Consider the following 19,127-nt stretch of genomic DNA (forward strand, 5'->3'; position numbering starts at 1 on the left):
TCACTTACTTGGCTCCACCGCGATGGTTGCATGGACGTACACGTTTACCACCTTATCAGTGTGTCTCCCGAAATGTGTTCCGCTTGCTGCATGCCAGCTTCAGCTCAGTAAGGCTGTTGGGAAGACCTCCTTGTGTCCTTGGGGAGAGGGTATGGCGTTCGGCTGCTGAGCGCAGTGCCCTCTGCACACCCGCGTTACTCAGACCTCCTGTCCTTAACGCCCGGAGCCAGCACTGCCATCTAGGGAGGGAGGTCCGGGAAGCTGACCCTCGAGGATTGTGGGCTTGCGCCGCCTGTGGTTCTGTTATTTCTTGCTTTTGTTATTTTGAGGCCGTGTGATTAACTTCATACAAATGGAAAGTTCCCGTACGTTCTTGACTCTGCTGTCATCATGAAACGACCCTTTAGTCACTGGTAGTTCTTCTGTCCTAAAGTCTTCTTTGTCTGGCATTATTATAGCTTTCACTGGACCTGTATTCACCTAGGGAATTTTTTTCCTTTATCTCCTAGCATTTTGTTGTTGTATCCCTTTTTCTTTTTTTTCTCCTAACATCTATTTACCCTTTTGTCTTAAATGTTCCTCTCATAAAACAGCCTATGATGCATTAAAAAAAAAAAATCCTGGTCTGGGAGCTTCCCGGGTAAAGAATCCACCTGTCAGTGCAGGAGACATGAGTTTGTCCCTGGTCCGTGGAGCAGCTAGGCTCATGCGCCAAAGCTCCTGAGCCCGCGCGCTGCAGAGCCCGTGCTCCGATCAAGAGCGCCACTGCAGCGAGAAGCCGGGCACCACCAGACGAGTAGCCCCTGCTCCCCGCAGCCAGAGGAGGGCCTGGGCAGCGACAGACTCGGCGCAGCCAGAAATAAATCAGTTAATTAAAAAAGTTTATCTGATGAGCCTTTTAAGATGTATTTAGTTAACTTTGTTTAATGTAATAACTTATATTGGGATTTAAATTTACTTTCTCACTTTGTGCTTTATATCTTTCCCACCTGTTTTTTCCATGGGGTCACAAAGAGTCAACACAACTGGGCGACTAAACAGCGATATATTTGTGTGTGTGTGTGAGTGTAGTCGTGTGCACACATGCGTGGGTTTTCCTCTATGTACACATGTGTGTATATATGTGTATGTGCACACATGTACGTGTTTGTGGGCAGCATCTATTAACTCTAGACATGGGATCCCTGTGACGCAGCAGCCTCATTCCGAGCACGCAGCTCTGAGCCACTTTTACAGCACTCTGACAGCAAGCGTGGCGGTTTCCACCCCAGCCAGTTCTCTGGTTCTCGGCACCAGCTGGGGGTCCCACAGTTTGATTTTGACACTAACTCCCTGGCGTATGTCCAGACCCCCACAGACCAAGGACTCCATCCCACAGGGCTGTCCCCTCACATCGGATGCCACCACCTCCCCAGCTATAATCAGGGGCTCCCGTGACCCCTTCCTTGGCTCAGTACCAGCTGGGGCAGTCCACACAAGCAGGCCCACAGTTCTCTTGCTATTTGAAATGTGTCCTGAAGGTACAGGGTGGAATCGGCCGACGGCCAGGATGCACGGCCTTGCCAGCACCTCTGCGCACTCACGGAGCGGACCACTTCAGGCCTCACAGGCGGGGTCTGGGGAGGCTGCATCAAGCAGGCAATTAAATGACTGGCTGTTAGTGATGTGCCCCCAGGAGGTCTGGGTGGGGCCAGAAGCTCCCCCGCCCCGAGCCACGCCTTGGTCTTCCTGGATTCCAGCCCCCACTCTGAAGCTACTTAGGGTTCCCTAACCCCTCCGCCCCAGCCCCCAGCAACCACCGCTCCACCGTCTGTCTGTGGGTCTGCTTATCCTGGACGCTTCATGTAAATGGAACCACACGCTCTGTGGCCTTTTGTGTCTGGCCTTTTTACTCAGTGTCCTCGGGGTTCACGCTGGTGCAGCGCGTGTCAGACCCTTCTTTTTCGTGGCTGAACATTGCGGGGCAGGTTCACAGCCCCTGGGGCTCTCCTGCTGAGGCTGGACCTAGCCCCGAACGTGGACAGGGAGGGCCATCCAGGTTGGCAGCTTTCACGAGTGCGGGAGCGTCCTCACGAGGCGTGTCTTGGGCTGCAAAGACGAGCTGCTCTCCACACCCGCCGCTGAATCCGAAGGCTCACCTGGGGCCTGGCCACACACCGGCAGGAGTGCAGCACGCTCTGTCTAGGCTGCGTCCCGGAAGCGTGCGGGCGTGGAGAGCAGAGCGCACACCCCGGGGCAGGAGGTGTGAGAGCCTTGATCGCCTGCTCAGCGGCTGGTGCCTCCTCCCCTGACCTCCTCCGGCATTTCCAAGGCTGGGATCTTGTGTGTCCCTTCCTGGGTGGTGGGTGCTGGGCTGGCCCTGTGTGGGGCTGCCGCGGGCCTCAGACCTCACAGCTAGTGCCCCCACGTTACCAGGAACAAGAGCCGTGTGGGCACGTGTGCAGGGGGCATGTGTGCGCCTGCGTGTGCTCGTGTGTGTGTGTGTGTGTGGTGTGCGTGTGTGTGTGTGTGTGTGGTGTGCTGGAGGCCTGGGCAAGGCCAAGGAGGTGGAGGCCATGTTTCAGCATCGCCCCAACCCTCCCCCACCACAGCGGGGAACTGTGGCTTCCTCACCAGGGAAGGGGATGGGGGTCAGCCGCCCGTAGTCCCGCCCTCTCCACACCCGCCGGCCCTGCAGCGGCAGGAGCCCTGTGCCCTCTCCCCAGTCCCACAGGCGTGCAGCTGTCCCTCTAGCTGCCCTGCCCTGTCCCCCATCACATGGTCAGACCCAGCAAGCCCAGTCGCAGACATGGGGCCTCAAAGGGTCCTGAGGCCTCAAGGGCCCTCTCTCCCTGGTGGGGGCTGCTCTCCCTGAAATGGTCCCCCAGGGGCTGGGGTGGTCTCTCCTGCGCCGGGGCAGTCACTGCGGCCACCCAGACCCAGACGCAGCTCCATCCTCCCAGTCATGTCTCCGCCCTCGGGGGCCCCAGACCTGGGAGGAAACAGCTGCACTGACCCTCGGGTTCCCGGACTCTACACCCCCACCAACGTCACGGCCACAGCTCAGCTGGGCCCGTGTGTCCACCCAGCCAGCAGGATTAGAAACCCACGACCGGGATTGGGGCCTGGTCTGGGCCCTCGCCCATGTCTGGCCCCTCGCCCATGTCTGGCCCTGATGGCAGGTGGCCACCACACTGCCCTGCCTGCAAGGGGGCTTGGTTGAGAGAACCGCAGGGCTGAGCCCCCCAGGGGGTTGGGGTCTTCTGACGTCTTCATGCCTCTAAAGGCTCAGGTGCCAGTGAGTCTGCATCCAGGGACAGGCCCCCGCTTTCGACTTTACAGGGTTTCTGCTTGTCAGAGGGCAGAGGTGGGGTTCCAGGTGACACTGACCCGTCCTGGGGACAGGCTGGTAACCGAGCCACCCAGAGCCGTCCCAGGGAGGGACGTCCAGCCAGCCAGCCTCAGAGAGAGGCGGCAGGTGGCATGGGCCAAGGGCGTGACCTGGACAGACGGCCAGTAGGACAGCCGTGGGAACACTCGGGCCAGCGGGGATAGGGGGTGGGCGGCTGCAGTGACCCTGCGCAGCTACGCGTCTACTTTAGCCAAAAGCAAGCCATTTGGGTCTGCCAGGCGGGGCCATTGCCCCACACCCTCCCAGGGGGACAGGCAGAGACCCAGCCTGGAGGACAGGGCCGGGCCGGAGGGCGGGGCCAGGGGGCAGGGCCAGGGAAGGGCGGGGCCATGAAGGGCGGGACTGGGGACACCCTGCAGGCTCCCTGCGCGGCCGGTCACCGATGGGCGGGGCACGGAGGGCGGGGCCAGACTGGAGGGCGGGGCCAGGGCGGGGCGGGGCCAGGGCGGGGCGGGGCGGGGCAGGCCGGAGGGCGGGGCTGCGGGACACCCCGAAGGCTCCCAGCGCTGCCGGTCACTCGTGGGCGGGGCCTGGCAGCTCAGAGTCAGAAACGGCTCTTCAGACGGTTAAACAGGCCCTTCTGTCTTCCCGCAGAGAAGGAAATGGCAACCCACTCCAGTGTTCTTGCCTGGAGAATCCCAGGGACGGCGGAGTCTGGTGGGCTGCCGTCTCTGGGGCAGAGTCGGACACGACTGAAGCGACTTAGTAGCAGCAGCAGCAGACTTTAAATATCAGAGAATGCGATGGCACCCCACTCCAGTACTCTTGCCTGGAAAATCCCATGGATAGAGGAGCCTGGTGGGCTGCAGTCCATGGGATCGCAAAGAGTGGGACATGACTGAGCGACTTCACTTTCACTTTTCACTTTCATGCACTGGAGAAGGAAATGGCAACCCACTCCAGTGTTCTTGCCTGGAGAATCTCAGGGATGGAGCCTGGTGGGCTGCCGTCTATGGGGTCTCTCAGAGTCGGACACGACTGAAGTGACTTATTTTATTTTTTTCTGTCTTCCCACGGAGATCAGCGGGGCAGCTGCAGGCCAGACCACATCCTTCCAGCATTCGTCTCTGCCCAACCCCGGCTCAGTCCCCTCAGGACCAGAGCGCCTATCCACCCCCAACCCTCGCAGTGCTTCCAGGCCAGCTGACAGTGAACCTCAGGCCCACCCCACTGACCAGACAGGAGGGGCGTGCAGGTGGCCAGAGGTCTGGTGACTGCCAAGGGGTCGGGCAGCATCCTTGAACCTCAGTTTCCTCATCTGTGCAGAGGCACCAAGAGCACCCCCTGCCCCTCACAGGGCTGTGCAGGGTTAAGAAGAAGGCTGGGGGCTGAGCGGGGCCCCTCCTCTCTGCCTGCACCTGGGGTCCGTACCCCACCCAACTGCTGTCCCCTGCCTGGCCCGTGCCCCAGGCCGGCGAGGGCTTAGACCTGCATCTAAGGATGGCCCCTGTCCACGGAGAACACCATGGGTCAGCAGGGGAAGGACAGAGGAAGGAACACGGCGGGGCAGAGAAGAGACCACGGCGGAGGGTCCAGCCTGTGAACCACCACCCGGTGGCCAGTCCACAGAGGAGAGGCCCATCTTCACTCAGGAAGGATGCACCCCACAACCACAAGCCTTCGGTCAGAAACACAGCCACCCTCATGCCCACCTTCTCCACTTGTCCTCCCACCAGCCACCCACCTGCACACCTTGAGCCCTCTGCTCACCCCCCCTCCCTCCATCCGTCCATCCGCTCAGGGCCCGCCCCCTGCCCCAGCAGGCAGGTCTTCACTGCCTCCTCTGTGTCCGCTGCCTTTCGGGGTCTGGGACACAGCGGCGGGCAGAGCAGGCTTGTGTCTGGACAGCCTGAGCTGTTGGAGAGTCAGATGCACACAGAGATATCAAACCGTGACCACAGGAGGCCGTCACACGCTGGGCCCCTGGGGTCTATTATGGGGTCGATCTGGGTCATCAAGGAGGGCTTCCGTCCCAGAACCTGCCTGGTTTCTGCGACACCCTGCTCGGTGGACATGTCTGTGGGACCAGGCTCCACCGCCCAGGGATGCTGGAAGGGCTGCTTTCAGAGGAGTTTTAAACCAGCCCCACCCGGAGTTCTCCTGAGGGTAGATGCGCCTGGAGGCCAAGGTCAGGCACAGCAGGGGTCTCTCTGGATGCCTGTTGCCCTCTCCTGGGGCCAGTTCCACCCTGGCCCTGGGCGCACACTACACCTCCTGGGCGGGTAGATCCTGGGGTACACCAGGAGGAGACTCAGGAAGGGGCGGTGCCCTGGTGCTCAGACTGGGGTTGGTGTCCCGGCTGGCAGGTCTCTGTCCTGCAGTGTCCCTGTCCCCACACCCTCAGCGGCAGGAGGCCCAGCTCCCCTTCCCCAGCCTGGGGCCTCTGTGTCCAGTCCTCCAGGCCTTCTGGGGGCAGAGAGGGGCCTTTGAGGGCCCCCAGCAAGGAGCTGGAGGATGAGGGGCCTTGTCCTGGGAACCACCCAGTACCGCCCACAAGGACATACAGACACACTCACGCCCTTGTGCGCACGCCCCTGGTGGGCAGGGGCTGGGCACGGGTGCTCCGAAAGCAGCCCCCACCCGGGTGCCTCCCCACCTGCCCCAAGGTCACGGTCGCTCACACTCCTAGGCCCCAGCACAGCGCATTTATTTCACGCTGGGAGTGGAGGCGGGGAGAGCAGGGCAGTGAGGCCGGGTTTGGCGGGGGGGAGGGTGAGGTGAAGTCATCTTTCAGCAGTTGTCAGGCAGGACTGGCCAGTCTGATGGAGAGACAGAGCCTCGGGACAGAGGCCGGAGGGGCCGGGGCAGAGCTGGGAGGGAAGCTGAGGCAGACACAGACGCACGCACACGTGCACACCCTGACACACGTGCACACACACGGACACACCGACACGTGCACACATGTACACACAGCAAACACTGACACACGTGCACGCATGCGCACACACGTGCGCAAGTCTCTTTCAGGAGGGAAAGGGGAAGAGGCAGGTGGGAGGGAGGGGGCAGGGGCTGGGGTGGGGGCCAAGGCACCTCGAGGGGCTGCCCTGCCGCCAGCCTGACCTCCTGGGGGGGAGTGGCCCATGGGGCCAGACTCATTGCAGACCTCGGTGGCCAGGCATGGTGGGTGTGCGGTGGGCGTGCACGTGCTTGTGAGTGTGTCCCCGAGGGCATCCTCCCTGTGCACGTGTGTATGCATGTGTGTGTGTGTAAGGGGTGTATGCTCAAGCATGTGGCTATCACGTGTAAGGGCAGAGGCAAGAAACTCAGGGGTGATGGGAGGGGCACCTGGCAGGGGAGGGGGGGGCCTGGGGGAGGGGGACCCGGGTGGGAGGGGGTGACCTGGGTGTAGAGGGGTGACCTGGGGGAAGAGAGACCCTGGGGGAGGGGGTGGCCCCGGGGAAGGGGACCCAGGTGGGGAGGAGACCAAAGAGCAGTGAGACCCCCAGTACACACTCAGGCTGAACCCTGGGGTAGCTGGGACCCTACACTTGGGCCCCAAGTGTGGGCCGGGCTCCCGCAGGGCCCCACAAGGCTCCGAGGCCCCGGGCAGACCCCAGCTGGGACAGAAGCCCACCTGTCAGGTCCGGGAAGATGATGTTGTCGTCCGAGAGGCCCTGAGCTCGGACCAGGCAGACGAACTTGTCCAGCAACTGAGTCTGAATGGCCCATATTCTGCCTGGGGGCCGAGGAGCACAGCCTGGCTTCAGCCACGAGGTGGGGGAGCACAGGCTGGCCTCCCCGCCCCCCACCCATCCTGACCGGCCGCGCTGGGGCGAGGGGCTCACACAGCAGGCTGACCCTGAGGACCAACTGCAGGCCCGACTGCTTCCTGGAGAGCAGGAGGGCGAAGGATGCGTAGTCTGTGTCTTGCACGTGGATCTCCTCGGGGTCCGCCCCGGGCTCTGGGGGTGCAGCCTCGTCAGGCCTCCCCACCAGCACCCACAGGCTGCCCCCTCCTCCCCCGCCCCCCGCCCCCTCACCTCCACTGTGATCCACTGAGAACACCCCAGGCTGGGACTGAGAAATAAGCTCGTACGACCAGGTGATACAGCGCTGGCCCCTGGGGAGGGGGACAGGCAGGAAGAAGGTTCCAGAACCTGGCCAGGCCTTTCCCAGGCGCCGCCCCCAGGTGGACCCACCGGGAGGGCCCACTCACAAGCCCTACGCAGACCTGGGGCTTTGCCCTGTGGAGGGGGACCTCAGCCCTGGGAGCTCTGATGCCGTGTGGCCCACCCATCTGTGGCCTCGGTCTGGACCATCCGTTGACCATTCCTTGGCCTGGAATCAGACCTGAAATGCACCCGAGGCGCACGCTCGAGGGACGGTGTTTCTGGGCCGTGACGTGCCTGGGAGAGCTCTGGGTGGGCCCTGGACTTGAGCTGGGAGGCAGGACCTGGTGCCCTGACCCTGCCAGGCAAACGCACTCGACTGACAGCAACAGCGGAGGCTTCCGGAGGTGGCGTTTGCACTGGGTCCCAGCCCTCGGAGGGATCGGGAGCGGGTAAGGATTTGGAGACTCCCCGCTGGGGTCTGGCGTGGCTGGGCCTGCACAGAGCCGGGGCAGGGGGCTGCTGTGTGCCCCGGTGCTGGCCTCCGGGCTTCCTGTCTCATGCCGGGATCCAAGGGCCCCAAGCAAAAGAGATCTCTGGGTGGGTGGGTGGGTGGGCGAGGAAGGCCACGGGACCTGCTGGAGGAGCTGCCCGGGTAAGGAAGCCTTGTGGCTTCCCCATCTCCAGGGGGGCTGTGCACCCCCAGGGGACCCCAGGGCTGTCCATCAAGCCTCCCCACTTCTCCCCAGCCAGTCATCCCGGCCGGTCCACCACAGTGCCTGTCGCCCTGGACAACACAGCAACAGGTCCAGGGGGATGCAGGACTCAAGAAGAGCCGACCAGACACCATGGCCAGGCCGGCCTGGGTGTTTCTTCTGTTCTGGAATTTTGATACTGAGGAGGTCAGTGTAAGCCACCATGTTATCCCTGTGAGGGGAGAACCTGCCTGAAAGGAAGTCTAGGGCAGGCAGAGCTGAGAGGAGGAGAGGGAGGGGGGTGAGGAGCCTCTGATCACAGTGTCTTGAGATCCTGGATCCCGTGGAACCTGGCATCCACCAGCCCTGGGCTCTCCTGAGTCTGTGATCTAGTCCGTGCCACCCCTCTTTTGAAGACGGCCCCCCAGACCCGGGGTGAGGTTGTTAGCAGCTTGTGCTAGACATCAAGTTAGGAGGAAGGCCCTGGGAGAGTGCGGCCGGAGCCCTCGGCGGAGCTGCCACGGAAGCATCGGCCTCTGAGGGTTTGGGCCCCAGCCCCTCACTCACCGGAACATGGCGTATGCCACTTCTAAGCGGTTGTTTTTGTTTAGCGTGAACGTTGCCGTGAAAGGGCTCAGCAGGGACCTGTCTGCTACCGTGTGGGTGTTGCCTGCCAGGCCGAGGACAAACCACTCCCCCTGGAACTGCAAGGGGCTGGGGGTAGGCAGGGGCCGGGCAACGGCTCCCGGGTTTGTTCATGCCCGCAGGAGCCCGAGAGAGCCCGGGCCCAGCAGGGACTGTGACGCTGGCCCGGGGGCCTCTCTGTGCAGAGGGACTGAGACGTTCCCCACAACTCTGCAGGGAGAGGTGGGGACTACGGGGGAGTCTAGGGTTCTCTGCTGCTGGAGGCCAGGGGTTTCCATGGCAGGGGTGCCCAGAGAGCTGGCTTGGCTGACTCCCCGCACCCGGGCCCGGCGGGCACCTCCCGTCCCTTCCTGGCCCTGACCTTGCTGTCCTCGAAACTGTGCAGAACGGAGCTGGGGGCTGCCCGGGTGTGTGGGCCCTGGCCCTGGAGGGCTCTCGGCAGGCACAGAAGCACCCACAGAGCCTCCCACAGGCCCATCCCAGCAGGGGCGGGGCGGGACGCGCCACTGGTGCGGCTGACCCCAGGCTCGCCCACCTCTTTATCTGCCGGCTGGGCGGGCACCCCTCCCTAGGGGTGTGACCCCACGACGTCCTCCTCAGAACCAGGCTGGGGGTGGGCTCCAGGGGCGGGGCCCAACCAGGCCCTGCCCGCCAGAGATGGGGGCATCTGGGTCACAGCCTGGACAGCGTGGGAAGCCAACGGGGCAGGTGGGGTGCCCACTGGGTCCAACCCTCCCAGGGAGGCCCCCGAGCCAGCCTCCCGGGCTCGGCCGCCCCTTGCCTCCTCCGGGTGCCTCCCCACACTGGCCCAGCTGCACCAGGCAGAGGACAGAATGCTCTGTTCCAGGCGGGAGCCCAGGGGTCGGGCTCAAGGCCAGGGTGTTCTCACTCTGGAACAGGCAGGGTAGCAGGAGGCTCCACAGCCCTGAGGCCAAAGCGGGGCCAGAACAGGGCTGGGGGGACCTGGGTCACCGCCCGGGAGGCGGGCAGGGGAGGAGGGGGCAGGGAAGGCCGGCGGCGGTGGGGGGCGGCCCCACACCCTGGTCCTGGGGGCTGGAGGGCAGCTGTGGAGGGCATGGGTGGCCTCAGACACCCCTGAGGGAGGACAGAGCTGGGCACTGGGTGCTGGGCTCCGTCAGACATGGGAAGGACCTGTACTCGACCCCCGAGCTCGCCCTGGGCCACCTCCGCCCACCCTTGGCCTCCGGGCCCGAGGCTTCAGGCCTTGGCTCAGTCCCAGGCCGCCTCTTCTCCTCTGGGAAGGGCCTGGCCCTGGTTGGGTCCTTCCTCCCAGCTAGATGGGGTAGGACGGGGGATCTGGGGGCCCTGCCTTGACCTCCCTGGGCCTGGCCGGTTAGCACAGGTCTGCTCAGGGACTCTGGCCTCAGTGACCTGGTGGTCAACCTCCCAAAGGACCCATCATGCTCCGCCTAAGCCGGGGGGCAGCCCCAGCCCCTCTGAAAGCTCCTACCCTACGCCCGACCCCACCAGACCCTAAACCCGGCCAAGGCAGCACCTGGCCTCCCGGGCTGGGGGCGCTCTTCCGCGCCAGGCCTAGTCATCCTGCCACCGCCGCCCAGCCAACGGGGCCCTCCGGGGGGATGGGGCGGCGGTCAGCAGCGTGTCAGAATGGGACAGCCCGCCCCCCAAGCGCTGTGTGACCATCGGGCCTTCCGTGGTCAGCTCCTGCAGCGGCGGGGGCCAGGTGGCGGCCAGGCGGGGCCTCCACCCCCAGCCCAGGCCTGAGTGGAGCCCCAGGCCCAGGGCTCCCCCGGGCCCCCCCGGCCCTGTCCCCCTACCACAGGCTCTATCCCCACTGCAGGCCCTATCCCCCCCAGGCCCTGTCCACCCCAGGCTCTGTCCCCTCCAGGCCCTGTCCCCCCACAGGGCCTGTCCCCTCCAGGCCCTGCCTGACCCTGCAGCCCCTGTCCCCCCCCCAGGCCCTGTCCCCTCCAGGCCCTGCCCGCCCCCTGCAGGCCCTGTCCCCCAACCAGGCTCTGTCCCCCCCCACAGGCCCTGTCCCCCTCCAGGCCCTGTCCCCCTCCAGGCCCTGCCCCCCCCCTGCAGGCCCTGTCCCCCAACCAGGCTCTGTCCCCCCAACAGGCCCTGTCCCCCTCCAGGCCCTGTCCCCTCCAGGCCCTGCCTGACCCTGCAGGCCCTGTCCCCCGCCCAGGCTCTGTCCCCTCCAGGCCCTGCCTGACCCCGCAGGCCCTGTCCCCCCCGCAGGCCCTGTCCTTCCCAGGCCCTGTCCACCCCAGGCCCTGTCCCCTCCAGGCCCTGTCCCCCCCGCAGGCCCTGTCCCGCCCAGGCCCTGTCCACCCCAGGCCCTGCCTGACCCCGCAGGCCCTGTCCCCCCCGCAGGCCCTGTCCCCCCACAGGGCCTGTCCCCTCCAGGCCCTGCCTGACCCTGCAGGCCCTGTCCCCCGCCCAGGCCCTGTCCCCCCCGCAGGCCCTGTCCCTCCCACAGGCCCTGTCCCCCCACTGCAGCCCCTGTCCCCACCCCAGGCCCTGTCCCCTCCAGGCCCTGCCCGCCCCCCTGCAGGCCCTGTCCCCCAACCAGGCTCTGTCCCCCCCACAGGCCCTGTCCCCCTCCAGGCCCTGTCCCCCTCCAGGCCCTGCCCGCCCCCTGCAGGCCCTGTCCCCCAACCAGGCTCTGTCCCCCCCACAGGCCCTGTCCCCCTCCAGGCCCTGTCCCCTCCAGGCCCTGCCTGACCCTGCAGGCCCTGTCCCCCGCCCAGGCTCTGTCCCCTCCAGGCCCTGCCTGACCCCGCAGGCCCTGTCCCCCCCGCAGGCCCTGTCCCTCCCAGGCCCTGTCCACCCCAGGCTCTGTCCCCTCCAGGCCCTGTCCCCCCCGCAGGCCCTGTCCCGCCCAGGCCCTGTCCACCCCAGGCCCTGCCTGACCCCGCAGGCCCTGTCCCCCCCGCAGGCCCTGTCCCCCCCGCAGGCCCTGTCCCCCCACAGGGCCTGTCCCCTCCAGGCCCTGCCTGACCCTGCAGGCCCTGTCCCCCGCCCAGGCTCTGTCCCCTCCAGGCCCTGCCTGACCCCGCAGGCCCTGTCCCCCCCGCAGGCCCTGTCCCCCCACTGCAGGCTCTGTCCCCGCCGCAGGCAGGGCGGCCTCCTCCACGTGTAGACCCAGCAGAGTAGGAACACTACTGCAGGGGAGCGGGAAGGGTGAGCCCCCCTGAAGCCCTCTCACAAGCTGGAGGACATGTGGCCCTCTCCCCACACGTAGGGGCCTGGCCCGCCGTCCACCGGAGCTCCTCGGGGGCAGGGGCAGCAGGTGCCCACCAGGAAGCACCAAGCACAGGGCGTGCCCTGGTGGCTCAGTGGTTCGAATTCCTGGCTTTCACTGCCACGGCCCGGGTTCAGTCCCTGGTCTGGGAACTCCCGCCAGCTGCGTGGCCAGAAAACGCAGAGCGCCCGCTGGCGCTGCAGCCTCTGTGGGAATGCGGCACTGGAGGCCGGGGCGCGGCAGCCTCATCCCTGTGGGGCTGGGGGGTCTGAGTCAGGCATGCGTGGCCCTTCCAGGCTCCCTGACCAAGACTGCCGGTCAAAGTTCCCTAAGTTTTTCAAGGTTTCTCTTCCTGATGAGATTCTCCGGGCAAGAGTGCTGGGGTGTGTTGCCATGCCCTGCTCCGGGGGATCCTCCCCCACCCCAGGCCTGAGCCGCAGGTTCTTTACCACCCCCGGGAAGCCCGATAAAAAGCCAACTCTTACGATTAGAAGGCAAAGCTCAACCATAATTGATAAAACATCTTTACACGAAACGACTCAGGGCTCCCCATGTGGCGCGGTGGTGAAGACTCCACCTGCCGTTGCAGACGTGGGTCTGACCCCTTGGTCGAGAAGGTCCCCTGAAGAAGGAAATGGCAACCCACTCCACCATTCTTGCCTGGAAAATACCAGGGGCAGAGGAGCCTGGAGGGCTGCAGTCCGTGGGGTCGCACGTGTCCGCAGTCAGACGTGACTGCGTAAAACGACTCGTCTAGAGCGACTGTCGCAACTGGATTCTGAAAACAGTTCTTTAAAAAGCGTATTTGGCTGTGCTGGGTCTCGTGGCCGCCAGGATCTTCAATTTTCACTGAGGCACGGAGGGATCTTTAGTTTCAGCGTGTGGGATCTGGTCCTCCGACCCGGGATCGAACCTGGGCCTCCTGCGTTGGGAGCAGTCTTAGCCACCGGAGCACCAGGAAAGTCCCTAGTTTTTTAAACTTTAGAGGAGAAGGGGGCGACAGAGGAGGAAATGGCTGGAGGGCGTCACAGACTCGAAGGCCATGAGCTGGAGCAAGCTCCGGGAGACGGTGGACAGGGCAGCCTGGTGTGCCGCGGTCCATGGGGTCGTAAAAAGTCGGGCACGACTGAGCACGCGCCTAAAGGTGACTCACCCAGAAGTACAGCTGCTCCACCTTGCAAGCGTAGCCAGAGCTCATCACACGTTTCAGTGAAAACAAAATACAGTGTGGTCACAGCGCTCGCGCCGGTGTCCCCGGCCCTCAGCTCCGTGTAACAGCTGGGGCTGGGCTGGGCTGCCCTCGAGAGGTCCTGGCGCAGCCCCCGGACCCCCAGCCCTGCTGGGAGCACCCTTCCTTCCCCAGAAGCCCGAGGAGGCTCTAGGGAGCCTGGCCTCCTGCCCGCAGCCGCCCACACTCAGGGCAGAGACCCTCCTTCCTGCCTGGGCACGTGCAGCCAGGCCTGCGGGGGCCTCTGGGCACTGCCAGCTCGGAGCCGCAGCCCGGGTGACGAGGTGCCCAGCTTGGCAGGGTTGTCACCTTTTCCCTTCCCGCCAGCCCCGTCTGCCTGCCCAGCTGGGAGTCTAGCACCAAGGGACATGGTCCCTGCCCACTGTGGACACTGGGCCCTGCAGGCTGTGGGCTCCTCCCAGCAACCGCACCCGCTGCCCAGGTCTGGACGGATCCGCAGGGGGAGGAGGGAGGTGGGCACGCGGAGGTGGGCCCAGGGGTCTCCGACACTGCTCTCCAGGGACCAGATGGAGGTCCCTCCTGTTCATGGCCTGCAGCTCACCCAGGGTGCCTGGCCTCCCTGCAGCCCAGGTGGGGAGGCGGGGCGGGTGTCCACCTCGCTGCGCCCACTCTACTTCTCCAGTGTCGGGGAGTGGCAGGCCCTGGACTTCGGCCTCCAGGGGCAGGGGCCTGGCACGCAGCGGGCACTGGGCAGAGCCTCCCTGGACTAGGCGGCTTTGGCCAAGCTGAGGCCCACTCCCTGACCTCCTGCCCCGGCCTGGCCCCAGCCTGGGGGTTGCCATTTGCCCTCAAGCCTCCCCAGGTCCTCTTGAGGGGGACTGCCCCTCCTCATGGGGGGCACAGTGGGACGGGGTAGGTTGGGCAGTGTGTGTCAGGCACAGCTGTCTGCAATGCCCCGGGGACGACTAGCAGCCATCACATAGGCCAAGCTCTCACCTGCCATGGGGTGCTGTGCGGGGAAGAAGGCCAGCCTCCTGTGGGGGTGGGCGGGGGTCTGGGGGCCCATCAGAGCGCCGGCCGGCGGGCCTGGGGCAGCTGGAACTGGCCCACATCCTCCGCGGCTTCACAGGATGGGCCAGGGGGCAAGCTCTCACTGGTGGGCCCGGAGCTGGGCGTCCCCCGCCACCAGTAGGCCTGGCAGGGGTGGGGCAGAGGCCCCATCAGAGCTCCTGCCCTTCCGTCTCTGCTTCTCGGGGGTCCGCGCCATGGGTTTTTTCTTTGGTGTCCTCTCCGCCGTCAGGGACACGGGTGAGGGTCCCGGGAAGCTTGACCGGGACCCACGTGTGTGGAGGGCGCCAGGAGAGGCCCCATCCCCACACCTGACCTTCTGCCAACAGCCTGTGGTCGCACGGAGGAGCTCCTCCAGGCAGAGGCTGGGGGGCGTCCCCAGACCTCAGGGCTCCCACCTTCCAGAAAGTTCTCCCCTACAGGCCAGAGACCATCTCGTGGTTCCTCGTGGCGGGTAACCTTGGGCAGACCCTGGGTGTGGGCTCCTGGGGGCCACCCCATCTGTCCTGAGCCCCTCCCCCGGGCACTCTGGGCCCCCTGCCAGCCCACCCATGTGGTCTCCCCCAGGGGTGCCTGCTGCTCGCCGCCACGCACAGACTCGCCCCTGGAGGCAGTCCTGTGCCCTGCTGGCCTGGTCCACCCCTGGAGCGGCCGTGAGGGCCAGGCAGCCTCCCAGCTGCCCCAGATGGGCCCCAGACCCGGGAAGTTGAGGGGGGGTTTCCCTGCCTGCTCCCCTGAAGCCACGTGCTCTTCCCCAGGGGCCCTTTCTGCCTCAGCCACAGGTCCCTGGGGCTCTGGGCCCTGCCTCCCAGGAGGGATCTCAGGAGGAGGCAAGCAGGAGCCCTGCAGTGAGGGCTCTGGAGAAGGCCGGGGTGTCTGACCAGCAGGACGGCCCAGCGGGGTCATGGGGTAGGCCTGCTCAGAGCCAGGGAGCAGGAGAGACAGGTGCCAACACAGCTCGGGGGCCAGAGCAGGGGACACTGGGGTCTGAGGGCAGGGTGCCAGGTGCCCTAGGCCATGGCCAGGAGCCGTTCCCCTCCCCCACCACCCTGGGGAGGGCTCGGCACCAGGAGGTGGGCCCCCGCCCTCCAGCCCATCAGGGAAGCAGAACAGGTGGGCAGACGCCCCGGCGGTGTTCCGTCGTGGAAAGGAAGAGGCAGCAGCTGAGGCTGCAGCGTTTAATGACAGCCCACGGAGCTCCCGGGGGAGGGGCAGCTTCCGGGGGGCGGTGGACGAGGGGTGGCAGGTCCAGCTCCAGGCCGGCTCCTTCCTTGCACAGGGCAGCCGCCCGCCTCACCTCCGCGCTTCTGCAGCACAGACGCGTTTCAGCCGGGAGGGGGCCCTGGGCACCTCCCCCCCACGCTGCCCGCTGGAGCTGCCCGCTCACCGTCCAGGGTGTGGAACTGGTCCGCGGCCTCGCAGAAACCTGGGGCCAGGCCAGGGGTCAGGGGCAGCCGGGGGTAGGGGGCGGGGCGGCGAGCCGGGGGGACACGGGCAGGGAGGGACACTCACCGTACTTGGGGAAAAACAGGGTGTGGTCCTCGGTCAGGTTGGCGCCCTGGACCCGCTGCTCAAACACACTCAGGAAGGAGTCGCCCACGGGCAGCGAGCGGACTGTGTGCGGGACACAAGGGCTCCTGGGCACCCAGGGGGCGGGGCCTGCAGGGCGCTCTGGGGGCTGCAATCCGCCCCTGCTCCCCCACTTCCCCGTCCCGTTCTGGCCCCACATTTGGGCCGGAGGGCAGGGGCAGGGAGGAGGGAGGAGAGGGCCCACCTAGCCCACCCAACAGCCCTGCGGGCAGGCAGATCCAGACCCCGCGGACGTACCGTACAGCTTCACTGACAGCTGCCGCGCCCGCTCCAGGTACAAGACGGCGAAGCCGCGGTAGTCCGTGTCCCCGACGACCACGTCCACCGGCCCGCGGGCGCCCCGGGCTGTGGGGAGCCGGTGGGTCAGCCCCACCGTCAGCGCTGTGCCCGCCCCCAGCAGCCACCACCTCACCTTGGAGCAGGAAGCGCCCGGGCGTCCCGTGTTTCCGTACAGCTGCCGCACTGCCCAGCAGATTCCATCCCTGGGGCACGGCTGGCTTGGAGGATGCCCAGCATACTGGGGCACCCCGACCCGGGTGAGGCCGCAGCTGAGGTGGGCTCAGGGGTCCTCGCTGGGACTCACAGCTTTCGGAAGGTGCTGACAGTCATGGCTGAGCCCTGAGGAGCCACGTGCAGAGTGGTGGCCTCAGGCCCGATGGCCCTGCTCCTGCAGGTGGCGACACGGGGAGGCCACGGCCACCAGGAGCCAGGTCCCTGCGAACTAGGGAGGAGGCCGCGTGAGAGCATGCAGGGATGGGGGCGTCAGAGCCAGGTGGGCCCCTGCCCCACCTCGGCCCAGCTCTACCTGCTGGGCGTCAAAGTTGGCCTTGGGCTGGATGGTGCTGATAGGGGATGGGGGCCGCGGGGGTCTCCGTGCCCGCTGCAAAAACAAGACACGCAAATGGGAAGCTGTGAGGAGAAGGTAACAACTCGCTGGGAGCGATCAGCTGACTAAAACAGGGCCTCGGAGCCCAGCGCTGGCGAGCCGGGGGCGCGCCAACCCTCTGGCCCTGCTCCCAGGCCCAGTGCTGGGAGGCCCAGCCCAGCCGTCCTAGCCAGCTGAGGGCCGGTGCTGACCTGGGTGCCGGGGCACATCTCGGGCCACCTGGAAGTAGCGGTAGAACTGCTCCCTCCACAGGAACTCGTCCCTGGACACGGCCTGCCACTGGCGGCACACCAGCCCGGCGGCCAGCACGTCGGCCGGGCCCAGGCTCAGGAAGACCTGGTAAACCAGGCTGTCTGGAAGCAGGGGTGAGCCCCCCTCGTCCATCGTGACATTCTGCCCAGCGCGGCCCTGAAACACACAGGCCCCTTGGCTGCCAGTGGGACCAGGGAGGACACTGGCCCCAGGCCCAAGGAGAGAGGCACAGGAGCCCGGGCTGAGCGGAGCCGAGCCAGCCCAGCGGGTGCTCCTCCTGCCCCACCAACTGCCCTGCTGGGCATTCCACTGGACTGAGCATGTGCGGAGGGCCGGCTGGCACTGCCTGCACAGCCAAGGAGCCAAGAGCTTCCCCAAGCCCCCTAGACAGCCGTGCTCCTCGGACCCTGCACTCCTGAGGTCCCACAAGGCCAGTGATTCCCTGAACGCGCAGCTTCCGGCCTGGTCCAGCTGGAGCTGGAGTTGCCATGGGCTCGGGGGACCGTCACCCCAAAAGTTCCTCTCCTCAGGAGGACAGGCTTTCTGGTGGGGCCCTCTGACTTCCCCCTCATAGGGGCCCGGGGAGATATTGGTTGCCAGAGCTGGTGACCGCTCCGAGGCCCAGAAGGGAAGGGTCGGTGACCCCTGCACACCATCTCTGACCTCGCTGCCCCAGGCTTCGGAGCGGTCAGCATGGGATAGAGGTCCTTCCAGGAAGCCTCCGGGCCGGCGGGACGAGGGCCGGCCCGGCCGCCCGTCCCAGACGCCGCCAGGAACACCAACCGGCCCTGACCTCTGCCCTCTGGCCTGGGGGACCCCTGCCAGCTTGGCCACAGGCCAGCGCGGACGCAGCCGGGCGAGCCGGCGGCGGGGCGGGCGGGCGGGCGGGGGCGGGGCCGCCCAGCGCCCCCCACCCTCCCTCCGAGGGGCCGCCGGGGGCGGGCCGTGGCTCGGGCGCCCCCCGCCCGCCCGACCCCGGTCCGCGCGGCCCGGCGATTCATTCATTGGCCAAGGACGCGTCCGGGAGGTGGGGGGCCGGGCCAGGGGTCGGGGCGGGGTGACGACACTCTCCGGGCTAGGCCGTGAGGGCCCGCGCCGGGGTCCGGACGCCGCCGTGACGACGTCCCCGGGCCGGCGCACTCACCGCGGCCGCCTCCGCCCGGATGCGCGCCCCCGCCCCGGCGCCCGGCCTCAGCCCACGGACCCTCTTCCGCCCTCCGTCGACGCTCCGGCCGCCGCGTCTCTATGATGGAGGCCGCCAGGCTGATGCCACGAGCCCCGAGGCATCGATGACCGTCGCCGGCCGAGCGCCGCAGCCCCGCGTCGGCCGTTACTGCGCCTGCGCGCTAGGGCCCCGCGGCCCGGGCCGCGCCTCCTCGCGCCCGTGCGCGCCCGGCCGCCCCTGGAACGTCGCCCCTGGCGGCCGAGGGGCGGCGGCCGTGCGCCAGGCCCGTGGGCAGGGCTGCGGGCGAGGCTCAGGGTCGCGGGTTCGAGACCGAGCTCCGGCGTTCCGCGGCCTCACAGGCCCTTGCTCCGCTGTGGGGAGATGAGCGTACAAAGGGGTGAGCACCCGCCGCAGGGGAACCACCGGGTTTGTGGGCAAGAGGGAAAAAGGGAAGGTCGCTCAGTCGTGGCCGACTCTGTGCGACCCCAATGAACTGCAGCCCGCCAGGCTCCTCTGTCCATTGTCGCAGTGTCTCCAGGCAAGAATCCTGGTTCGCCTCTTCCTCCTCCAGGGGATCTTCCCTACCCAGGGTTCGAACCCGGTTCTCCCGCGTTGCAGGTGGACTCAGAGCCACCCAGTGGACAAGGACCAGAGGTCAACTTGGACTTTGGACACCGGACATGGCGACGGGCCCCTGCCGGGAAGCGCAGGACCGAGGTCAGATGTCCGGGGTGAGGCTGAGTTCACCCGGAGCCTGAGTCGGGGGTTGTCTGGCCCAGGGCAGGGGTTTCTGGCTGCGGGAGCGTGGGCAGACTTCTGGGCGGGGCTGCTGGGCAGCAGCGGACAGCGGACTCCGACCCCGGACGTGGCCGTCTTGCTCTGTCCCTGCCATCGCCATGCTAACCCCAGGATTGCAGCCCTCTTGACTCTGCTCCTGGCCAGCAGCTCCCTGGGTCAGCGGGCCA

General features: G+C 66.6%; 2 long non-coding RNA genes and 1 pseudogene across 2 annotated transcripts; 1 reads left to right on the plus strand and 2 right to left on the minus strand.

Annotated features, from left to right (window-relative positions):
- Positions 12,500 to 15,363, minus strand: LOC108637179. The gene is made up of 2 exons (XR_001918895.1): positions 13,166 to 15,363; positions 12,500 to 12,934 (listed from the first exon to the last, which is right to left on the minus strand). It is a non-coding gene; the product is annotated as an uncharacterized LOC108637179 (long non-coding RNA).
- LOC108633273 lies at positions 15,435 to 17,129 on the minus strand (annotated as a pseudogene).
- Positions 18,431 to 19,126, plus strand: LOC108637180. The gene is made up of 3 exons (XR_001918896.1): positions 18,431 to 18,559; positions 18,781 to 18,879; positions 19,072 to 19,126. It is a non-coding gene; the product is annotated as an uncharacterized LOC108637180 (long non-coding RNA).

The sequence above is a fragment of the Capra hircus genome, chromosome 11 (assembly GCF_001704415.2).
Source record: "Capra hircus breed San Clemente chromosome 11, ASM170441v1, whole genome shotgun sequence".
In the NCBI taxonomy this organism is placed as follows: Eukaryota; Metazoa; Chordata; class Mammalia; order Artiodactyla; family Bovidae; genus Capra; species Capra hircus.